The following is a 24660-nucleotide window of genomic DNA, read 5'->3' on the forward strand; positions in this document are numbered from 1 at the left end:
CAAGGAAAGGTTTATTTTTCTCTATCAATATTAAAGAATTTAAAAGCCATTAAATTAATTAATTAAATGCTTAAAATCACCAAGGCGGAGAGAATCACCGCCTTGTCTTTATCAGTGTGCCTGTTTTTAGCCATAAATTAAAAGCCATAAACTTAAAAAAAAAAAAAAAAGGCTTAGATTAGATTTTAGAATAAATTTAATTTCCTGTCAGGGTGGTGAGGCCCTGGCACAGGTTGCCCAGAGAAGCTGTGGCTGCTCCATTCCCTGGAAGTGTTCAAAGCAAGGCTGGACAGGGCTTGGAGCAACCAGGGATAGTGGAAGGGGTCACTGCCCATGGCAGAGGGTTGGAATAAGTTTATCTTTAAGGTCACTTCCAACCCAAACCATTCTGTGATGCTACCACCTTCCCAGGAACATGACAGCAGCCTTTCCACATCATATTCTGCCCAAAACCTTCCAAAAAATTCCTCTCTTTAAGGGAGATACCCTTCCCCAAACAACAAAACCCACAGAGACTGCCAGCGTGGCTTATCAGAAAATGCAACCCTTGTAATTGCAGGAATGATGAGAAAAAGTAGGTGGAAGTTCTAATCTTAACACATCCATGTCTGAAAAACAAAATATATTTCCAAATCTCACTTTCCAATACACCTCAGAATTGTGAGGAAGGCAATAATTATCCCTAATTTACAGAGGGAGCTGTAGCAGAGAGAATTAAAGGCTCTGACTCACCAGGACTAAATCAAACTGTGGCAGGAGCTCACACTGCTTTTTCCCCTGGGCTGATGGGTGATGCCAGTCACTGCCAAAAATATTAATATAAACTCCTTTTTATTGGTCCTTTAGGATAACACAGGTTACAGTGCTCACTTGGGAGAGAGCAACCTCCAGATCTGAGCTGGACCCCAGGTATGGAAACAGGGCAAAATTCTCTGAGGTCAGTCCCAGCCCAAAATGACATCATTTGGGAGTCATTCAATTAATTATGGAGCAGTATGAGCACACCAAATTTCCAGGCTCCTCCAAGGATTTGCAGGCCTGTCCAAAATGCATTTCAAGCCTATGGAAGTGCTCACCATGAACTCTCCAAGTGGCAGGATAAAAACAAAGGTGGGAATATCCACGGCTGTGGGAGCAGAGGTGTTTGACACACACAGGCCCCAAATGTGGCTTGAAATATCTAAAGGTATTAACCAGGTGCTCATCTACCATGAAAACTGAGCTGATGGGAAAAGGAGTGAAAGAGCTCTGAGGGAAAGTAGATAATAGAAGTTGTAGAGTTTCTTTTTGTGCTTCATTGATTGAACTCAGGTGATTACCTATGAAATAATTATGTATGTATAACCTAAGCATAAAAACATACTTTGATTTTTTTCAAAGGATTTCACATTACTTCAGAGCTGAAAAGCACATTTTTGATAGGTTTGCCTATCACCTCAGACTTTAAAAAGTCTTTTTTTTCTTTTTTTAAAATTTTCTGCTATAGAGCAGTTTTTAAACTCCCTGAAGCTGCCTGTACAAATCAGCCGAATTCCACAGTGCTGGTCATAGGCACAGGCTGGGAGGATGACTCAGCCCAATCAAAAGTCCTGCCAGGGTCTGCAGGACTAAAAACAGGAGCCTTCATACAGTGTTCCAAGGAATTGCACCTAAACAAATTCACAAAACCAGAAAATGTATGACAAAGGGGGAAAAAATCATATATCCATGCTACAGAATGATATATCCACAGAAATGCTCTGCAATGTCAGTTTTGGGAACTGATTCACTGCCCCTCACCCATATTAAAGGAGGTAACAGCAATAATGAGCTGTTTGTTCATGACTTAAGTACTGTAAGGAGAACAGCAACATCCCACACAGACAGACAGACCCAGCAGCAGCAATGCCCCAGCAGCTCTCAGTGACGAGCACATCGACTCCTGCACCACTTGAGACCAAACCTGCAAAAGGCACCTTCTCTGCTGGGAACATCTTTTGCTGGCAGAAACAAGACTGATGTGTATTGTGCTCCTACAAATAACTTACTTTCTCATAAATGGGTCAAATTAACCCTGATTTATGGAACTGAAGTTCCCACTCAAACTCCTGTGTAAGTCCAGGTAGACACATTAATTCTTATTACAGAGTCTTAAACTTAAATTTCACCTTAAATTTCTCTGGTATGATGAAGAACCTAATATTTTAAATGAGAAGAGACTGTTGATCCTTTCTATTGCAACATTTTTCAGAATTTGTTAAATAGGATAAATCGCTGAATAGTTTGGGTTGCAAGGGACTTTAAAGATCACCTAATTCCAACCCCCTGCCATGGGCAGGGACACTTTCCACTATCCCAGGTTGCTCCAAGCCCCATCCAACCTGGTCTTGAACACCTCCAGGGATCCAGGGGCAGCCACAGCTTCTCTGGGCAACCTGTGCCAGGGCCTCACCACCCTCACAGAGAAGAATTTCTTCCTCATATCCAAGCTAAACTTGGCTTCTCTCAGTTTCAAGCCATTTCTCTTGTCTTTACATGTGCTTGTAAAAAGTCTTTCTTCAGCTGTTTTGTAGACCTTTAGAACCTGGAAGATTGAATTTGGATGTCTACCAAAGGTCTGAGAAAAAGAAACTTGGTCTTCTCAGCTCTCCAAAATAAATCTGAGACTTCAGAGGAGCAGCAATAGTACCAGTACCTTATTATAAAAAAAAACACCTCTTCCCTTTCCAGTAGAATTTGTGATCTTTTCCAGAGGTTTGACTGGACTGGAATATCACAGAGTCATTAAGGTTGGAAAAAACCTCCAAAATCCATCTAGAACTGGTCTTAGGGTCTACAATGCCATGCAGAGAACATCCCTGCATGCTGATGAGCCTTGTAACCCCCTTTGCCTGATAGAGGAGCTGAATCATGGAATGGTTTGGGTTGGAAGGGACCTTAGAGATCATCACGTTCCAGTCCCCTGCCATGGGCAGGGATGTTATTGACTGGATCAGGTTGCTCAGGACCCCATGTAACCTTGGCTGGATGTTGTATCAGGACATTTGCAGAATTCCACCATTAATCGAGTTGCAGCTATTCCTTATATTTAGTCTCCATACAGACATTACTGATCTTGCAGAAAACTACCAAGAAGGCAAAACTGTTATTCAAAGAGTACCAAAAATACTCTCAATGCCTATGTAAAACTTTTTTTTTCCTTTTTCTAGATAGCTTCCTTAAAATTCAGGCAGTCTTTGTCGGTAATTAGTAAAAGAAGCTATTGTCTGTTCTTCTTAACACGACACTTATCTTCCCAAGTCTAGCAGAGTATTTCTTAAATACTGACAAAGTTCCTCACTTCATATTAATATTTTTCTACTTAAGCTGTACCCCAAAATAGCAGGCAATTATTTCTTCAAACACTCTTATGACACTGGTGAGCAAAGTGCTTGTTGATCCAATAATGCCACAAGGATGTTGCTAAATCCAGCCTTATGTTCAAAAGAGATTTCCAAATATTTTGCATCTCAAAAGTAGTTTGCATCAAAAGTAAACGTCTGAAGGCTGCTGAAATCTCCTGGCTCTTGCAGAAGGATGCGACCTGGGCACCATCCACATCTTGAACAAGGTTATATCCAAGCATAAAACACATCTGAAATTTAATAATCCCATCACAAACACGTCTCAAATTTAATAATCACTCTTGGACAATCAGATTCAGAGGGGATGTTTGCATTTTTGCACTTTTAGACTGAATTCTTGGTGCCACTGTTTCGATGACTGCGACACACAACCAAATTACAGCACTGAGACCATGAAACCAATGCAGTCAACAACACACCAAGATAAATCTGCCCTGCTTACACCCGTGTGAAAGATTTAAGTGCGTGGGATTTATCTCACATTTGCGTCAGGTTCACTGGACAAACCACAGCAACTTGTTACACTGACGTGGCTTCTCCGTGCCTCAAAGCCTTAAAGGGGATAAAATCCCACACTCTTTGATCTCAGCAAAGAGCATACATATTCCTTATATTCACACAGGCCTTTCTTCTAAATCAAAAGTTTGTTTCCTTGAGGCAGAGAATCCACAGTGTGACAAGAGTTAACTACACCTTTCCCCCCAACCAGTCCTGCTTCTACCTTTATTCACCATATTTGATACTCAGCAGAATAAAGAGGCATCTATGAGTCACACCAAGAGCAACACAAAGCTGTTTTATTCACCTTTCCAAATTTCAAAGGAAAGTCACATCTACTGTTTCAACTTTAATACTCAAGATTTACTGTAATATTCAAGATACATTACACAGCACACAATGTTGCTTTCTGGCCTGAATTTTTTTTTAAATAGTAAGGTAGAAGTTGTCTTCTGAAACACTTGGCATATTCCTTGTTGACAGAGGTAGGGGTTTCCCCAAGTATTTCTTCAACTAACGTGACATTTCATATAATTATATTGGAGTAAGCACTGGAGCTATCACATTATTCAAGTTTGCATATATGAAAATAATTGCACCATCTCCAGAATCAGGGAAAGGCACCACCAGCCTGGTTAAACCCTAGCATTAGTAGAATAAACAATTCTAATTTTATTCATCACCATTTTTGCACCAGTGCTGGGGGTGAACTGCTCCCTGACATTCCATCACGTGCACAATTAAACCCTTCCTCCCCACAAGAGCCCACTCTGGAGGGTTCGTTGTTCAAGCCCAGGACATGAACTTGCCAGGCATATTAATCAATTAAATCTGCTCATTTGGGGCGGGCCTGATCCCGCAGACTTGTGTCTATTAACAGCCCCTCCAAGAACAACCAGCTTGCTGGAGTTTGGAGCAGGTCTGGAGCCCCAAAACAAGTGGATGGGATAAAAGGCAGGCATTCAGCACCGTGGTGTTTATTCCTTTCAGGCAGCCAGGCCTGTCTTTTCCATCCAGCCCATGAATCCTGTTTTCTCAAAATGGAAATTATGCTCACACCACACTGGTGTCCTTGGGTAGGAGACATGTACAACCCTCTCCTGGAAAACACAGTTTGAAAGAAGTGAGAGACCTTCTCTATTTTGAGCAAATTTGAGCCCCACCAGTCCTTCTGAGCAAAGAACAAAGCTTGGTAAACATAATACTTACATCTGAAAGACCCAAACATGTGCATTGACCATTAAAGGAGGCATACAGAAAAGAGGGAGAGGAACTTTTTACATGTGCAGACAGTGACAAGGCAAGGAATGAATGTTTTAAACTAAAAAAGGACAGATTTAGGTTAGATATTAGGAAGGAATTCTTCCCTGTGAGGATGGTGAGGCCCTGGCACAGGTTGCCCAGAGAAGCTGTGGCTGACCCATCCCTGGAAATGTCCAAGGCCAGGTTGGATGGAACTCTAAGAAGCCTGGTCTGATGGAAAGTGTCCCTGCCAATGGCAGGGGTTGGAACTGGATGATTTTTAATGTCCCTTCCAACCCAACCCAAACCACTCTATGATTCTACAACTACATATATTTATTTGCATTTGTCAGCTGTGAGAAAATTTCAAGTAGCAGCAAATTTTCATCCTCCAGTGCTGAAAATAAATTAAAAAAAAAATTTAGCTGTTCTTTCGGCATCTTGTAAATTTTTTATTTTCATATTCCTGAGATTAGTGTCTAACAATTTTTTTTACATTGCTGAAGCATGGGGAAGAACCCTGCCCAGCTCTAAGGAGTCCTCTGGAAGCTTCATGGGCAAGAACTGAATTGTCAGCACTGGTACAAACTGTGAGGAAGCTGTCTGGTCACTTTTCTTACCCTCTCCTTATTTCTTTACAATACACAAAAAAATCACAGAATCTCAGAATGGTTTAGACTGGAAAGGATCTTCAAGATCATCTCATTCCCACTCCCCCTGACGTGGGCAGGGGTACCTTCCACTAGACCAGAGTGCCCAAGAGACCAAAGCCTGCCAGACACAGACTGAAGGCTGGCAGCCACACCAGGACAGGGTGTCTGAGCTAAACAGCCCTACCAGTATCAGCTTAGGAGCAGCACTAAACTAAATCCAGCCAGCCCAAACAGGCAGCTGAGCTGGTGGCTCACAAAGCCTCGTGCCCCTTTAGGAGAATGTATTGAATTATCCTCTCCACTGGCTGAAGACATGAAAAAAGAGTGAGGGCTGTAGGTTCTGCCATTTCTTACAACAACCCTCCAGCAAAGTGCACAAAGTGACTTGAGATTGCTTCTCATAAAGCCACTTACTCCCCTGTTCCCTTCTCTCCAGAGTGAGAGATGCATTTGCAACACAGTGCCTTGCTTTGGTTGAGTGCTTAAAACCCCCAGTTTTCTTAAGAGTTAAAAAATGGTGCTGAGCGTATTTACAGCCCACATAAATAGTGTTTGAAAAGTAAAAAAAAAAATACCCTATCACCCCCTCTTGCTGTGGAGCAGCACTGGAGGAGATAGAAGAGTAAATTCATCCCTAAGCTCCCTTTACTGCAACTGTCCTTGAAAAGGAGAAAAACTTATTTTCAGTACACAAGTATCAGTTGTAGTTGGAGAGAGGAACTGTAATTCCCTCCAGAGGAATTCAGCTAAATCCACTCTATGGTCCAAGAAATACCTGGTGGAACAGATCACACACACATATTGCATTCCCAGGCTTTGCCTTACCAAACCCCAGTGTCACAACAGCACACCCCAAGCATCAGCAAGATCTTTTCTCATCCTTCTGCCTTCCAAAAGACAGCACCACCTGTCCTACTCTCTTTCCACTGCCCGTCCCTCTGTGGTGGGAAAACACAACTTGGAAGTGTAAGTTTTTCTGAGAATATAAAGCGATGAACAAAACCAGAACCACAGCTGAAACTGGATGACAGAGACAGATTTAATCCCTATTTTCCAGGGAAAGAATACTGATCTCCCTCCTCTTTGGGAACTAGTGCTTACATAAATATTAACAGTTTTCATTTACTAGTTTTCCACCTTATGGCAGATACTCCCTCTGAGGAAACTATTTTTCCACTTTTGAGAAGCACCTGAATTTCCCAGCTGAAGCTGTGATGCAAAAGCAAGAAATTTCCCAGAAAGCAAATAGCTCACACTTTTCATTTGTGTTTTTGTTTGTTTTTAACCCTATAGAACATGGTCACACAAGGTTTCATGCCTGAGAAATTACATCTTTGCCATTCATTTCACTTCATGTGGGACAAAAGACGAGAGAAGGGGGAAATGACACACTGCAACTGGTACCTGTCAATATGTTAGAAGGCCAGCAGCAAGAGGTCTTGCTGTCTTTGTCTCTTTTTCAGAAACCTGAAGGTTTTTCTGTCTTCCATTATGAATCCCAGACCAAGTTATCCCTGCACCATGCCATACAACAATCATTGAATCACAGAATGGTTTGGATTGGAAGGAATCTTAAAGATCATCTCATTCCAACCCCTGCCATGGACACGGAGGTCATTCCCTAGACCAGGTTGCTCCAAACCCCATCCAGCCTGGTCTTGAACACCTTCAGGGATGAGGAATCCACAGCTTCTCTGGACAACCTGGAAATCCTCTCTGGGCAATGTTCTTACACCTGAATAGATCCAAGTGAACAAAGGCGTTCTCAACACATCTCATAATTTGTGAACAAAGAAGGAAAATTGGCAATTGCTACAAACCAGGAAGCTCAGTACACACAAGTGAATTCACCAGCATCCACATTCCAGGAAAAAAAAGAAACTTAAACACTGGTAAAGGTATTTTCCACCCTGGAGAACAGCTCTTCTCTGTGGCACAGCTGGTGCATGGTCAGTCATGTCCTCTCCAAAACACTTCTGGAGAAACAGAAGGTGCAGGAAGACCTTGGTGCTGTAAATTCAGCTCAGACATTAAATATCCATTAGAAATGGATAATTAAATTAAGAAGGAGACAGCCAATAGGAAGCAGTGCATGGAGGGAGCCCTGCTGGTGCTCAGCAATGGGGCCAGCTGAGCACCGACAAAGAGCAAATTGAGTGTTGGGAGGAGGGAAATAAAGCAAGTGCCAGAGCTCTGCTTGGCAGGAGAAGTGTAATAGATTCTGTCTCAGAGATGTATCAGCATCTGGGGCTTTTAAATCACAGAGGAAGGCAGAGGGGAGCAAAGCTTTTAGCACTCAAAGCAAAATTTGCAATGAGACTTTTACGATGATGAAATGCACTCGGGAGTGAGGGAATTAACGAGAGGCAAAATGTCTGGAAGGACACTGGACACCCCAGCTCTTCCCCCAGCCTTCACCAGCATTTTGATCCCTAAGAAGAAGATGGCAAGATTTTTCCTCCTTCCTTGTTGCCCAGTCTGACAGCTTGGAAACAAAAAGTCATTCCTTTGCAATTTCTGTACTCACAGCAAGATCCTCAAAATGCTTCAAAATTACAAAGGAAAGAGCAATGTGTAACACAATTTACCAACATCATTACAGAAAGAAGTGGTGTGTCAGATTTTTGCCCAGAAATGGGGGTGGAATCAGTGTCAGGTCTGAGGTAAGACCTTGGGGTATCCAACTCTTCAGTCTTGTCCTGAACACTAGGAAATAAAAAGTTTCTACAATTCCCACATCTCTTCTTCCTATAGAGGAAAGGTGGAGATCTTCTTATTGAAAAATGGGAGGACTTCTGGGCCCTATATATTTTCAGGAAAGCTTCAGCTCCAATCTGAACACTTTGGAAATATCTAAAAGCATCTGATTAAGGAATCACCCATTCCAAACAGTTTATTTTCAGTGACACATCACTGCATAGCTCAAACAGAATTTACTGTCCACGTTGGATGGCAGCTAAACCACCTCATCCTCCCCTTTTCCACAGAAACAGCAAATCAAATAGAACAGTTCTGCATCTTTTTTTTTCTTTTTTTTCTGTACTAGTATACCCCTAAAAGAACAAACACTTGCACATTACTAGGCTGGTTGTGTCACTGGACAGTACTACTGGAGATAAAAAAGAGTGCATATTTATATTATCCACCTTTACAGGGGAGGAAAAAAAAACCTCACTTGCCCCTTAAAATACCCTTGAAACACTGAGAAAGTGGAATTTGGTTTGTGTACCTGTAAATGTACCTCTACACACACTGGTGAAGTGCAGCTGCCCCTGGCATGAGGCGAGAGAGCTGCTTAACCCCAGAGCTAAAAGCCCACATGGAGCTCTCCATCAAAGACTGATCAGCACCTTGAGAGGGAAATAATTAATACAGACCAAAAAGCACAAATTTCTGCCTCAACAAGGCCAGGAAAGGTGAAGCAGCATAATTTTCCCAGTCTCACGCAAGGTAGCTTGCAAGTGGGGAAAGGTGTTAAGAGCCTACAACATTAATTAAGTTAATAGTTTGGGATTTAAGACAGGACATCAAACATGCCTGCTGTATTACAATCCATTTGTGTGTGTCTGCTCCAAACTCCCAGAGCAAAATTATGTCACTGCAGAGGCAAGGACACGGGTTCTGCCTTGCAGATTTCAATCACACAGAATTTACCATTCAGCTGGGTCCTTTCTGGAACACAAGAAGTTGACCTTGAAGAATTGCCATGAAATCTTCAAAAGACAGTCAGTATTTGATCCTGCATCAAATGCAATCACCAAGAATGCCAGGAGATCATGCCCAAATGAGCACTCTGCTCTGTTCCATGATGGTCTTGTTTTGCTATTAACAAAGTCAGTGATATATTCTTGCTCCAGTCTCAGGAATGAGAAACTCGCCATGCACAAAACATTTATCCTCTGATCTCACACTAACACTGGGCAATGTTTGCAGAGTTTGACCAGGAAAGTTACTTTTACCCAAGTGGGATTGCAACTTTACCATGACCTAACCCTAATTACTGGAAGAAATTGAAATATGCAGATGGGGCAACTTGCTGTTCTCCGTTTCTTCTGCCTTGAGGATGGTAGCCCATTTGCTGAGTCTTATCATGGAATCACAGAATGGTTTGGACTGGAAGGAACCTTCAGGATCATCTCCTTCCACCCCCCTGCCATGGACAGGGACACCTTCCACCAAACCAGGTTGCTCCAAGCCCTGTCCAGCCTGGCCTGGGACATTTCCAGGGATGGGAATTCCACAGTTTCTCTGGGCAAGCTGTGCCAGGGCCTCACTACCCTCTGAGTAAAGAATTCAGGAGTGCTCTCCCATGTGGGATTGCCACACCTATTCTCTCCATCTGCCTCCTCCTTTCCCACTTTTTTCCTCTCCCACACATGGCAGTGATGTGAAATCCTTCCAAAACCTCCTTCTGAGGACAGCAATTAGTCTCATCCTGGCCAGGCTGCCCAGAGAAGCTGTGGCTGCCCCATCCCTGGAACTGTTCAAGGCCAGGTTGGACAGGGCTTGGAGCAACCTGGAATAGTGGAAGGTGTCCCTGCCCATGCCAGGGGATTGGAACTGGATGATCTTTAGGGTTCTTTTCATCCCAAACCATTCTATAGATTCTATGAACCTGTTCATTCATTCATAAAGTCCCAACCACATACCGTAACCACATCTGCAAGGGATGATTTTTTCCCTTGTCCCTCATCTCCCTAAATTTATACAGTGCTGTTCTACAGACATCCACTGATTCTTTATTCTCTTTATACCCTCCCTTCCAAAAATTCTTGCAGCAGAAAATTTAGAAACCTTTTCTCCAAATAAATTTTTTCACGAGGCAAGTACAGGTATGATACAAGATCTGAGCCAATGGATCAGGACAGAAATTCGTGTTTCAGCACCTGCCTCCAGGACCTACGGAGAAGTTACAAAATGGAAAGATAACCTACAAAGGATTGGTCTGTCAAAGCCTACATTTTTAGGAGGTTTTTATAATTAAAATGAGAAGAGTTTAATCTCCTAACCCTTTACCACAACCATTAGAGCTGTCTATGGGGTGAAAGAAATAATTGGTTCCTCTTTGTTCTCAAATTAATTTTTGGCCATGGTGATGCCTTCCCACAGCAACTTTCATTTGCTGATGGGTAGCTGGACCAACTTTGGACCAACCAACAAAAAAAACCTCCCTAACTGTATATACCAAAGAATAAAAACAAAGCTATCCACACAGCTTAGTATCAAAATACGTGGTTACAGTGCCTTGTGTTCTAAGCACCCTTTACAAACACACTCAAGCACTTGATCTGTTTCTCAAGCCTCAATGCTCCAGCCTAAATGTAGTTTTCAGTCCTGAAGCAGCAATTTTTACAAGTTATCTGTGGGCACAGCAGCCACAGGTTTGATATCAATGCAGGTATCAGTAAGCATTTTACCTTTTCTAACTTTTAATTGGAAATACAAACATCCTCTCTAAAAAAAGCAAAGCATTTAGCCCACGAGGACATCCAAATGGAGAATCAGCTTCTGGACTTCCTCTGAAGCAGTGAAGTTTGAAGGCCAGTTATCAAGTATGTTAAAAAAGTGAAATGAAAAGGAAAGAGAAAGGGAAAAAAAAAAGGTGCAGAACAGATCCTGCATTAGAGCACACCAACACAAATTTGATAAATTCTGTTTATCAAATTAAAGCTGTTCTGCACCTTTTTTTTTAATTATTCATCTTCAAACCTGGTGGGGCTCCTCCCAGAAGGCAAAACCAATATTCTGATCTATTTTTTGATCTTCTAAGTGCAGGCACAGCCAGAGGAAGCCAAGCTGGAGCCCAGGGGGAAGCATTCACACGCTGCAGCCCAGGAACCAGCCCTGCCACAAGGAAACTCCAGTTGGGTCCCAGGCTTGGGTTAATCACAACTTTATTTCCTGGCTCTTGGCCAAGTTCTGTACGTGACTTTTGCTGCAGAGCCTTTCATCCGTGGGCATGTTTCTGCCAAGCTGCAGATAAAACTGATCTCGGCCACTGGGGGTCATTAAAAGGCCTGTTAGAGCCTCCTCCCAGGAACTGAGCTCCTTCTCCTGCTGGAATCTGACTTCTTTGCTCCTTTCAGGATTTCTCAGGGCCTCTGCATTAAAACCCTTTAGGACTGTCAGCCACTAAGTCATCTTCGTTTTCTGACTCACTGTAGAGGCTTCCCTTCCTTTCCTGCCTCACTTAGATGTGACACAGTCATTGTTGGAATGCAAATCAGCTCCTAAAAATCATCCTGGGTGAATAAACATGACTTAGAAGACAACAGCAGAAGAAATTTAACCTAAGACAAATTCTCCTGACTCTTGAGCTGGTCTCCTGAGTGCTGTCCTGCCTGCAGGCTGGGCAGGAAAGGAAACCTTCCAAGGAAGTGGTGATAATACTCTCCTCCCTCCCTTATTCCATGCCAAGGAAGCAAGACACACATGAGGATCCCTTAGTAAACTGGCTGTTCATGGATTACACAGGTTTTCTGTCTAAAAAAACTGGTTGGTGGTGCATGGAGTTAAATCTAAGTGGTGGTGAATGGGGTTAAATCCAGGTGGAGTTAAATCCAGGTGGTGGTGAATGGAGTTAAATCCAGTGGTGGACAGTCACTGGGACACCCTATTTAATATCTTCATTGATAATCTGGGTGAGGGGAGGATGTTTTGCCTGGAGAAAAGGAGGCTGAGGGGGAGCTTTTTCTACGACTCCCTGGCAGGAAAGTGGAACCAGGCAGGGTCTGGGCTCTGCTCCCAGGGCACAAGGGACAAGCCAAGAGGAAACAGCCTAATGTTATCCCAGGGGAAGGTTAGATTTGATTTTAGGAAAAATTTCTTCACCAAAATGGTTGTCAGGCATTGAAACACAATGTCCAGGAAAGTGGTTGAGAGCTGTGCCCATGGTTCCCATGCAGATGCTGATCAGGGCTCCAGGGGATTCCAGGGTAAGGGTTGGGTTTGAGCATGAAGCCATTCCTCAGTCTGCACTGACCAGGATGTGGATTTAAACATGCTTATGCCAAACTAGGGAAGGTATTTATACAGCACAAAAAACAATGCAATAAACAATGGCATTGCCTTCACTTTGGGAAACCCGGAAAGCGGCAGAAGCGAGAGAGGGACTGAGAGATGGAGGATGAAAACAACTGGGGAAAATATAGAAAGAAAAAGATGGCAGAGGGAATAAAGCTGAATTCCTGTTGTGTCTAAATCATTGGATATGGAGGGGGTGGGATTTTTAGAAATAGGAAAGAGAGGGACAGCAAATCAAGTGGAATACCTAGAATTTCTCCCTGAAAGCAAGGCTGGCTTTTGTTTTCAGGCAAAAGAGGAATTCACAGGGTGTTCCAGCAGTGAAACCCCTCCTGCCTGACTCACAGCCCCCAGATGCAAATGCCAAGGAGCAGAGATGCTACCAGGAGTTTTTCTAAGGTTTTCTACTGCAGGCACTGCCACTGTCTATGGAGATGCTGAAAGGCTGGCCTTGTCCTCACTCCCTCTCTCTCAGTTCTGAGGATATCTCAGACATGCCTGAAAGAAGTAAAACACAGCAATAAAAAAAAAGAAAGAGGAAAAAAAAAAGAAAAGGTAGAGGGAATGGTCCATTTGGACCAAAAAAGGACAGGATGTTCAACCAGAAACACAAGAGTTGGAGAGCTGCAGCAAGACAAGCGGCCCTCCTCCCACCAACTAGACTATCATCAAAAGAAAAGAAAAGAAAATATAAAATAAAATAAAATAAAATAAAATAAAATAAAATAAAATTAAAATAAAATAAAATAAAATAAAATAAAATAAAATAAAATAAAATAAAATAAAATAAAATAAAATAAAATAAAATAAAATAAAATAAAATAAGGAAAGCTGGATTCTTACCAAGTCAAATCTGAGCATATGAAGGGAAAAAGAGGTATTAAGACACACTACAAAGTCAATTAAAATCCCTCATCTTGTGGAAACGGAGGGTGCCAGGTATTCCCCAAATACAAAGTGGCCCAACCTCTCTGATCTCCAGGAATTTCAGTCTCCCAAAAGGAAGCACTTGTTTGCCACAGTGGCTATTTTCTTATTGTAAATTAATATGACTTTTTCTCCCTGTCAGGATGTAAATATGGCCTGGTTTCTTCTTCACTAATGAGCAATAATTGTGAAATCCCCATGGAGTTAAAAAAAAAATTGAAAAATAACTGAAAATACTGAAATTGTGTTAACAGATCCAAAATTTAAAAGTATGAATCAACAGCACTTTGGTTGAGCAGTAAGACTATAAAAGGAGAGGGATGAAATGACAATATGACTGAAACCTCCAAATCACATTTCAAAAAACACACACACACACTGCACATCCATTCCCCCCAGGTATGCACATCCTGTATATTTTTAGTGATTTTATTGTTGTTAGATCCTGGCTTGGAATTATCTCTGTATTGTTCAAAGTCCCAGCCATCTGGCTACAGTCTGGCTGGTAAAGCACTTCAGGAAAATCAGCTGACATCTCCTCCTTCCCCACCTGGTTAACTCCTGCAGTACCTGAAATAAATCTAAAAAAAAAAAGTTTCTACTACAGGAGTGCAAAAAAGGGGTGTTTTTTTTTCTGCATTTTGTTATAAACCCAAGTTCTTTACAAACTGTATTTTACAGCAAACCCTCTTTCTAAATCTCCGCTTTACAGCATCTTGCAGAAGTAAAAATAATAATAAAAAAGAACTCAGAGGAAAAAGTGGGAGAAAGTGATACAGAAATCTTACTTTGCTCAGCCCATCACTTTGGTTGCCTCCACACAGGTGGAAAAGTATAGGAGGTCTGAAATTTCCAAACTCCCAGGACTTGGTTTTTCCCTTCAAAATCTCCTTTTTAGGGGAGAATGGGATGGTTCCCAGTGGTCTTGCTTCCACACAGCTTCACATACAACAGACCTGTTTTACATGCCAAGTTCAAGTCAAGTGCTATTCCCAGCCCCAAAAGATGGATTTATGACTTTAAAAAAACTTCAGAGGGATTTATGACTTCAAAAAACCTTCTTTACATAACTTTGTCCCTCTACTTTGCTAGCTGCATCCCTATTTCCATTTCTGTATCTCAGTTAGGAGAGGAGAAGGAATAGAGAATATTGCATTTTATGCAGCGTGGCTGTGATCAGCTCTTCTTTCTTCTTCTCCCCACTAAGGACCTGAGAAGAGCATTTAGAGAAAAAAAAATAAAATTCCCAACCTAACCAAATAATGCTCTATGAATTCACATGTATGGAATATTCTTTGTCTCTCAGAAAATCCACTTCCAAATCTCTGGGTGAAGATTTAAAAGCACGGAATGGCCAAACACGCAGAATTATCCATGGGAAATGTTCCACTTTAGCACATTGCTGGGCACCAAGGGATTTAGGAGTAATCAGGTTTGACTGGATGTAAAAAAACCCCAAAACACAAAACAGAAACAAAAACAAAAACAAAAAAAAAACAACAAAAACAAACAAAGAAAAAAAACACAAAAAACCAAACCAAACCAAAACAAAACAAAAAAACAAAACAAAACAAAATAAACCCACCAGAACCCAACAAAACAAACAAAAACCCCAAAACCACACTGGTTGAAATTTCAAGAAATCCTTAAACCCTTCCAGAGCAGAAAGGGGAACTTTGGATGATCCACTCCCACACCCACAGCTGCATCATCAGGTATCTGGAGATCTCTGAGGTTTGACCTTAAAGAGATTCTGAAAACAGGACATAAACTGTAAAAAAGTCCATTGGGAATATTTTAATCCTGTTATTGTATCTCCCAAGAATCACCTGCCTACCAATTCAAGCTTGATTTCCACTAAAAAAATTGGCTTTAGAAGGAATTAAAGAATTTTTAATGTACCTATGATGTGTTCATATAGAAAAATAACAGCATCATCATCCTATTGCAGTCCTCAGCAGCCAGAAAAAAAAGTGAGAAACACAGAGATGTCCCCAAAAACATGTTTTCAGCTTGGGATCAGGAAATAATGGGAAATTGGTTTTACAAACACCTACACCACTACTTGTACATCTCAGAACCTCTTGAAGCTGCTTCTTCCACCCCACCACCAGTACCTTCAGCCACACCAACAGCCACTGAAGGCGCCCATAAATCCCAACCATTAATATCCAAGTCTAACAGAGAAATTCAGGGAAGATCTGCAACGCATACATCCTAACATCCAATTTAAAATCCTTCCTTGCTCCTAAATGCTTTCCATCCACACTAATTCACCCTAATCCCCAATCTACCTGCTTACATCTGTCAAGTCCTTCCCCTGCTGATCTCTAATCCCTGCCCACTTCTGGCTGCCAGTGTCAGGCTCCAAGCCAGCATCACCTAGAAGAAGAGATATTCAGAAATAATATTTCTGGACTGACAGCATGGATAAAAGCTTTATTCCTTTTTTTTTTCCTCCCTCCCTACTCGAATTCTGTTTGTGTCATAAGTATTTGGGTCAGCTGTGTCTCCATTATGTACAGAAGTGAGATTTGTGTTCTGCAAATAAATACGTTCTTAGAGTGGGGCTGAAGAACAGAAATGAACAACTGTGCTGTCCTAGGGTGAATTTATGATGCTTGTATCCCCAGTCATCTGTTCTGTTTATGCTGCATATTAAGTCCTGCACCTTTAAAACTGGTTCCAAAAGCAAGGGAGGAGGAAAAGGAGCTCTCCTTTGCTTTACACACACAAAAAGAACTCTCTCTCCAATCAACAAAAAGACTTTCTGAGTTGACCATCTCTTCAAAACAGCAAAAGGTTTTATTATTTAATATTATTCATTTTTTAATGCTTATGAATGCTTATTAAACAAATATTTTTTCCACTTTCGCAAAAAGAAACTTTTCCTCCTGAACAAGTGAAAGGCCACTAAATTTTGCCCTTTAAAAAATCATCCCTTTAAAAGTTATCTTTCAACTTTGTCCCAAACCAAAATACGTGGTTTTTTCGGTATCTCTATAAATCTCCATCCCCATTTTCCTGGCAGAAAGCAATGCCATAAAAACTCCACTTGCATTTTCAAAGAAAACTGCATTTTCAAAAAAAAGGAAAATTCACTCACACACAGAAGATGCTAAATTCTTTTATTTCTAATTTAAAAATTATGTTGATTAAGAGATTCTACATTCTTGAGAATTTAATTAATTGGATAATACTAAGTATAGGAGGGGAAGGAAACAAGAAACCAGGGAATTTAAGAGATTTGCATCTGGCCATGTCATGGAGTAGTGACAGAAAGACCAAGACATGGATCAGAGACTTGGTAGCTTACAAGCTGCATTCGTGCACAGAGATTTTGTTGGTTTATCTATTATTGCTTTAAATATTAATATTGTTAATACAAATAATATAATAACATCTCAGACATGCAGAGCTCCATCTCACTCAGCATGTCCTGCAGCACCCATTGTCAACAACAGCACAGGCAACAGAGATGTTTTTCCTTCCTAAACTTTATCCCAGGTTTTAGACTTTTTGGATTAGTTCCCTTTCACAGTGAAAATGTCAAGTGGAAATTCTGCAGCCAAACCCCCCCCCCAAAAAAAATTCTGGAGCAATTCAGTTAATATCAAGTTTGGTTTGCAGCCGAAGATCAGGGTGAGGTAGCACAGTCTCACCTGGGCTGAGAATCTGAGCTGTGCCAGTGTCTGATTCACACCTGGGGAATGCTTGGGACAAAGCAAATTCCTGCCAGAAACTATTGCAGCTCTGTTTCCAATGCCCAGGAATGTCCACTCCCAAATTTACTGGAGTTATTACAGCAATAGTGGAGGAGACAGAGCACCACTGTACATGGATATCCAAACTAGGACAGACCAGGCTGAATTCAATTTCAGCCTCATTTGGTTTCCTGATGAGCACATTAATAAAAAAAACCCCAAAAAAATAGAAAAAAAAGGCCTTTTAGCAGCCATAAGGGCAATAAAAAGTGTCAGCACCTTCCCAAGAAGTAAATATAGCATGGAGTGGATAAAGCTGTGTTAGAAATGGAAGTCTGTTTCTGGACACCACCTTTTCCAGTGAAGTTTGGGGTTTCTTCCATTCATATTGCAGGAAAGGAATTGCAGAACCTCAGGAAAAAATGCTGGCTGGAGTATTTAGCCTGTCTGGATGCTGATTCTGCTTCCTCCCTGGAGAGACAGCTTGATGAACCAAACTGGGACGCAGCCACCACCCCAGACACTGGAAATATTCCAGCAAACCTGGAATAAGCTCTGATCTGCTCTACCCCTGATTTCAGAATGAAACCATCCTGGCAGCACATCTGCAGGGCACAGCAGGATGCTGGGGAGCACTAGGATGTGCAGGTAGAGACAGCTCTGATGGAAAATCAAACAGCTGCAAAAGAGTTGCTCCTATTTCCTGTGGATCCCCATTCAGCAAACCTGGACAGATGTTCCTACAAGGTCATGCAACAGTCCTACTGCTCAGTTTCAGCTGTATCTTGTTTCAGGTGGGTTTTTTTGCAGGCACAGATCAAGTAAAACAGGCTGCAGATCCTATCCAAGCATTGGGTAGTGCCAGGATGGAAAGAACAGGATGCAAAGCACAGGGTGGAAGCCCAGTGGTGTAGAAAATGTTGAGGAGGCCTTGCAGCACTTGCAGGAATTTCATAATAGAGCCAAGCATTCTCTTATGGGTTGTTGGAGAAACACTCTGCTCTCCTAACCAGAGAAGTGCTGTTGAGAAACTGAGGAAATTTCAAAACCACACAATTGGATTAAATCTACAGAATTAAAGAATCTTGGTAGCATTGATCAGAGAATCACAGAAATATAGAATGGTTTGGGTTGGAAGGGACCTGAAAGATCATCCAGTTCCACCCCCCTGCCATGGGCAGGGACACCTTCCACTGGACCAGGTTGATCCAAGCCCCATCCATCCTGGCCTTGGACACTTCCAGGGATGGGGCAGCCACAGCTTCTTTGGGCAACCTGTGCCAGGGCCTCACCACCCTCACAGGGAAGAATTTCTTCCTCACATCTCATCTAAACCTTCCCTCTTTCATTTTAAAATCACTGATGTCTTGTCCAGGTCTGAACAGTTCAAATAAGAGCTGGTACAAAGTTTGAATGAGCCAGTAACTGAGTTTTATTTTGTTAATAAAACTTTTCTTTCCTCTGCCTGCAAGACAAAGAAAAGCTTTTGAAAGAGCAGCCAGAACCAAAAAAAAAAAAAAAAAAAAGTTGAGCTAAATTCATTTCAGGAGCTGAAACGAAAGCACAGGGCAGTCTCTTCTCCTTTAGGAAAATACACCCATTTCCTTCTGGAAAGGCATCCCAGAAGGGCAGTCCCAGGTGTGGACACACATTGTGACAGCAAAGGAACCACAAGCACATTCATGGAATCATGGAATCACAGAATGGTCTGGGCTGGAAAGGACCCTAAAAAACATCTGGTTCCAAACATCTGCAGTGGGCAGGGACACTTTCCACTGGCCAGCTTCCACCAGCAACATTCCTTCTGTTTTGCTTTCCCTACCAAGGCACCTCTACCATACAACAAGCCAGCTCTGGGCAGAGGATCTTCCTAAACTACTTCTAATTCTACTGTAATTGAGTGGAAAATGAAGCAAGCTGTTCTGAGCTGTTCTGATATTTAAATGCATCTCCAGCTGAAATGCCTAAGGAAAGGTGAGTGTCTTTGATTTCTGATTTTGTGTCAAAGACTGGGACCGCCAGCATGAGTCTTACATGTTTGCATTAAAATTGCTTTGGAAAACCAAGACTAGCAAATAAAATTGGTAAAGAAACAAAAAAAAGGTTATTTTTACCCAAGAGGTTTTTGTAGTGATTTGTTGGTTTTGCTGTTTGTTTTTTATTTTTTTTCCCTGCTAAGAAGTTGTCAGCTCACCCTCACATATTTCATTAAAATACTTATTTATTCCAACGATGTCTTCTGGTTTTGCTAATTATATAAATAAATGCATAACCACTTCCAATTTCTAAAATACTGAAATTATAGCAAAACGTTCATTATAATGTTAAAAGTGCCAAAAGGGATAGGGCAGAGGTTTTCAAAACAAACAGTTTCAAAGTCAATTTGTGTTTGAAAGCTAATTCTCCTGGCAATTCCTTTTGCTATAAAACATGTTGTTCATTATTCTTTAATATGTTTTCTTAAGTTTAGTCTTATTAATTCATTAAATCTTTGCTCAGATCTCCAAGAACTGGATGTAAGGCAGAGAAAATCCTCTAAATCTAGTGAAAATGGACTAAGAAAATAAATATATAACTTTTGGAAGTTTGGCACAATAGCAGAGAAACAATATGAAATAATTTTGTGGATGCCACAAGAATGTTTTTGGGGTTGTCTAGTGAGAGGCATCATCTTATTATGATTTTTTGTATTGTTTGCACTTTAACTTGCACTTTACTAATGGCTTATTAAATATGACACTCAACTCCTCAACTTCTGTGGGACCATAAATTCAAGAAAATATGATGAGAGCCAAGACTTAGAAGCCAAAGTCAATCATTAAGACTCTCAGAAATGTTTTACACAGCATTTGACAAGCCACATTATTGTTTAGAGCTTTCTAAATTAGAGGCATGTCCAGGAGGAAACCTTGGAGCAATATTTGTGAACCCATCTAAGCATGACAGAGAAAAGGTGCTACAGGAGGTCACATCTTCAGTCCTTCCCTCTTTGAAGCTTGGGCTAGATGATCTTGGAGGTCTTTTTGAACTTTAATGATTCTGTAATTCCACACTTGATAGGACTCCATACCAAAAGCCGTTTGTTTGGATTACTGAATGTGATCAGGTCCTGCCCTTCAGTTTGAGACTTCAGCCTTTGGAAAAACCACTCTTAACACTGCATAGTAGCTTTGAACATCTCCCAAAAATCAGTTTTGTTCCTGTTTTCTTTCACTGTTTTTAACTCTTTCTAGCATTTTTTCCTGAGGACATTTAAATGCATGATTGTGGGCAGTGTTCCTCATTGTCCCAGTGAGGAACACAACCAGACCTGGACTCCCACCAGCCCCTCTGGACAACGCCTTTCACTGCAGCCACCACGGGTTTCAAATTCCCTCCAGCAGAGCATTCCAAGTACTGGAATTAATTTAAGAAGCCAAGGCAAAACCCAAGCAGTGCTCAGGCCCCAACAGAGCAGAAGGATTAAACACCTGCTCAGTGTTAACTAACCCCAGGGGGACTCCTTGTGCACTCAGGAGTTTGTTCTGTGCTTCAGCTCTTTGCAGCATTGAGATGGGGCTGGATGTGGATTCCTTCCCATGGTTTGGCACCAGACCTGGGGCTGCAGCAAGGCCACATGGTGGTCAGGTGTGTTTTTCACAGTGGGATGGGACTGCTGGGACAGATTCCTTGAGCTTTATTGCAGCATCAGCCTCATTACATGGTTGATACAATAGGAATGTGGCAGCAGCTCACATCCTGCCAGCAGCAGCCAGAGATTTCTTTGTTACAGAGCATTTTAAAAACTTTCCAGCCAACAGCATATTGCTAAAGCTTACAGACAATTGTTCTAGCCAGTCACTAAAAGCACACACACACCTGCCTCACACAAGGCTTGCTTGTATTCTTTCTATTAACAATACACAATACTTCATTATTAAGCTTAAAATCTTCTACTATCTTGCTAAATATATTTTTCAGTAGTCTTAAGGACTATCTTAGCTAAGCCTAAAACTCAAGCTATTGTTTCATGTCCTTGCTGTACTACTGCAACTTTTTCTACTTTCTACTTTCAGACTTTGCAGCTGCAGCTAGCTCTAAGTTTTCTGTTCTTTCTGTTTCTAAGGTGTTCTTTTACAGATTTCTCGAAATCTTCTTACCTTTACTACTTCCCACAGTCAGGCCATGGTGCTGGTTTGTACCTGAGCTTCTGAGTGAGTTTTGCCCAGAAAACAGAGCTTCTGCCAGCCCCATCCCACCACAGGGGTGACAATCATCTCAACACCTCCCTCACATGGAGCACAGGAGCTCTGTGACTCTGCCAAACTTGGAGACAACCATGAACTCCATGGTGAGTTTTTTAAAAAAAATCACTTTTCTGAGCTGCTAGAAAAAGAGGAAAATAGGATTGGAGAGGAGAGAAGGGTGGTTCATCTGTAAGGAATATCGGATATTTGGGAAAAACTCTTCACTGAAAGGGTTGTCAAGCCCTGGAACAGGCTGCCCAGGGAAGTGGCTGAGTCACCATCCCTGCAGGGATTTGCAAGATGTGTAGATTTTGGGGACTTGGTTTAGTGGTAGACCTGACAGTTAATGGCTGGACTTGAGGATCTCAGAGGGCTTTTCCCACCTAAACAATTCCATGGCAGGCCAGCACTGGCCCATGACTTTCCACCCAAGGTCTGGCTGGTGCAGCACAGAGGCAGGTGAGTGGTAGAGATGGGAGGGCAAAGAAAATTATAGACCAGATTCCAGGAAAAAAAAATGTTAGAAAAAATCATTTAACAATTGCTAAGTATTGAAATGATAATTAGGTGATTTATACCCAGAGAACACTGCCAAGGACAACTTGCAGGGACCAATTTCATTCTGTTCAGTGACAAGATAACCAACCTTACCCAAACCAGGAGAAAGGCTCACATGTGATATATCTTGAGTACAGCCCTGGCCAGAGTCCCACACAAAATCTTCAGGAGAAACTGAGGGGAAAATGGTCTAAATGAAGTCACAGACAAATTAAGCACTGACCCAGCAGTCCCTTGAGCTCACCTGGAAGCAATGCACTGCTGGAATATGAAATTAACCTTACCTTTTCAGAGCTGGCATTTAACGTCCAGGTTACAGTAAGGTTAATAAAAGCAGTGTTAAAAATTTCCTGTCTTGTGGCATTTTAATCCAAGCTATTTAAATCCCCTGACCTATATGCCTCCTTGTGTAAAGCAGGTTTTGTTCATTTTCCCCACAAAAAGGTGGTTTTGGGAAGGTAGGTTGAGCATGGTAGAGAGCACAGGTTGCACATAGTAGGAATCCAGAGTGTAATCCTGCCTGCTGTACACTGTTTGCTCTCTTTGTTTATCTTAGACATGTCACATTACTTTAAAAATAATATTTTTGAAGTCAATCTTTTCCATTTCTCACTTAAACAAAAAAAAAAAACTAACAAACAAACAAAAAAAGCACCCACCAAAACCAAACCAAAACAATAACTTTCCACTACCTGCTTTCTAATTTGTCCATGCAACACCAATGCACAGAGGAAGCCCAGACAGAGAAGCTCCTACAAGGAAACAGGGGAACACATGGATTTGCAATGATTTTGGGGATCAGAATGGGAATGTGAGAAGCAGATGTTGCTGGGGAGGAGGTTGTAACTCCCAGCTGCAAAGCAGGGACGTGGCTTATGCCTCTACCTGTCACTGCTGGCTGTCCCTCAGTGCCTGTGGGACAACCAAACCCCCAAAGTGCTCTGCTCCAGGTAATCCTGGTGATCCTGTGTGTGACAGACCTCAAGGTGCTCCTTGCTTAAGGCCACAGAACATCTGAGTTCTGCTGAGCTTCTCTCTCCCTCCTAAAACCTGTCAATATTAAAAAAAAAATAATAATAATGTTGGGTTTTTTTGGTTTTTTGGGTTTTTTTCAAAGAAATCCTGGATATCCACCATCAAAATCAGAGTCTGAAGTAGAGTTTTCCAACACAAAGGTGCCCAGGGCAAACCAAATTGCCAAAAACACTGCCTCAGGATCCTTCCCAAACTCTGCAGATGGAGTCTGTGCATCTCCCTAATTAGGCTGGTCAGCTGCATTAACCTCCACATGGCCTGAGGACAGGCTCTGAGTCCATCCATCATCCCATCAGCCCAGAGCCAAGGGGATCACCCTCAAGTAATTAAACTTTCCCATCCTGGCACAGGATCACATCCTTCCACATCCACATCCTGCACATTTGGATCGAGCATGGAAGAAGCAGAGCCAAGGCAAACAGATGCATAAGCACAGAGGAAACCCCCATGGCAGTATCACCCTTCATTAAACAAACCCAAACTAAACCTGAGCTCTCTTTTCTTAGCTCTCATTTGTGTTACAGATGAAGCAGTTCCACCCCCAACACGTTCACTGCTGCTGCATCTCAGGATTTTCTGTTGGGATATTGAATATTACCACTGGATCACTGTTGGACATTTACCTGCAGGGATACCTGGTTTTATTTATTTATTATCCACAAAGAAAGGGAGAGGCTTAAAGCACACACAGAACATTCCCATTAAGGTCTGTCCCTGCTGAGAGCAGAGACACAAATGCTGGTGGGAAGGCCATGCTCCTTTGTTCTAGCCACACCATGATCTAATACAAAAGGCAATTTTTCTTAGCAAACCAGTCATCCATTGTCCAGAAGCAGGAAGCAGATAATTAGTGTTGCATTACCCTCTCCTGGCACTCAATTAATGGAATATTTGGGGATGCTGTGACAAAAGGCACCCAACGTGTCCATCTTCTGTGGCAAAGGGACACAGGTTCAGATGAGCAGGGAACAGAATCACAGAATGCCAAGTTGGAAAGGAACCTCAAGGATCATCTGATCCAACCTCTCTTGGCAAAAGCACAGCCTGGACAAGATGGCCCAGCACTCCATCCAGATGAACTTTAAAATTGTCCAACATTCTGGAATCCACCACTTCTCTGGGGAGATTATTCTAAAGGCTGATTGTTCTCATTGCACAACATTTTCCTCTTGTCTGAGTCTCTGATAACCTCCCCAGGAGCAACTTGCACCCAATACCCCACATCTTTGCCACGTGAAAAGAGAGTCTTCGTGTCATTTGTGGCCACCCTTTAAATGCTGGAACACAATGAAAAGGTCTCCCCTAAACCTTCTTTTCTCAAGGCTGAACGAACCCACCTCTGACTGGGACACACAGAAAGGAAACTTCTCCAAGGTGCCTTGGCCAATGCAAGCAGGTCCCTCCCCTTGCA

At 42.0% G+C, this 24660-nt stretch overlaps 1 protein-coding gene and 1 long non-coding RNA gene across 14 annotated transcripts in view; one reads left to right on the forward strand and one right to left on the reverse strand.

The window, feature by feature from the left end:
- Window positions 1-24660, reverse strand: part of TSNARE1 (t-SNARE domain containing 1) — a 448830-nt gene that overhangs the window by 323165 nt on the left and 101005 nt on the right. The window lies entirely within an intron of this gene.
- LOC135290286 (uncharacterized) lies at window positions 19079-23735 on the forward strand. Of its 3 annotated transcripts, none has more exons than XR_010353038.1 (3): window positions 19079-19404; window positions 21588-21760; window positions 23600-23735. It is a non-coding gene; the product is annotated as an uncharacterized LOC135290286 (long non-coding RNA). The 3 variants fall into 3 exon arrangements; XR_010353030.1 differs by lacking the exon at window positions 23600-23735 and adding an exon at window positions 22224-22643 and having other exon boundaries at window positions 19080-19404; XR_010353031.1 differs by lacking the exon at window positions 23600-23735 and adding an exon at window positions 22239-22643 and having other exon boundaries at window positions 19080-19404.

The sequence above is a fragment of the Passer domesticus genome, chromosome 1 (assembly GCF_036417665.1).
Source record: "Passer domesticus isolate bPasDom1 chromosome 1, bPasDom1.hap1, whole genome shotgun sequence".
Classification (NCBI taxonomy): Eukaryota; Metazoa; Chordata; class Aves; order Passeriformes; family Passeridae; genus Passer; species Passer domesticus.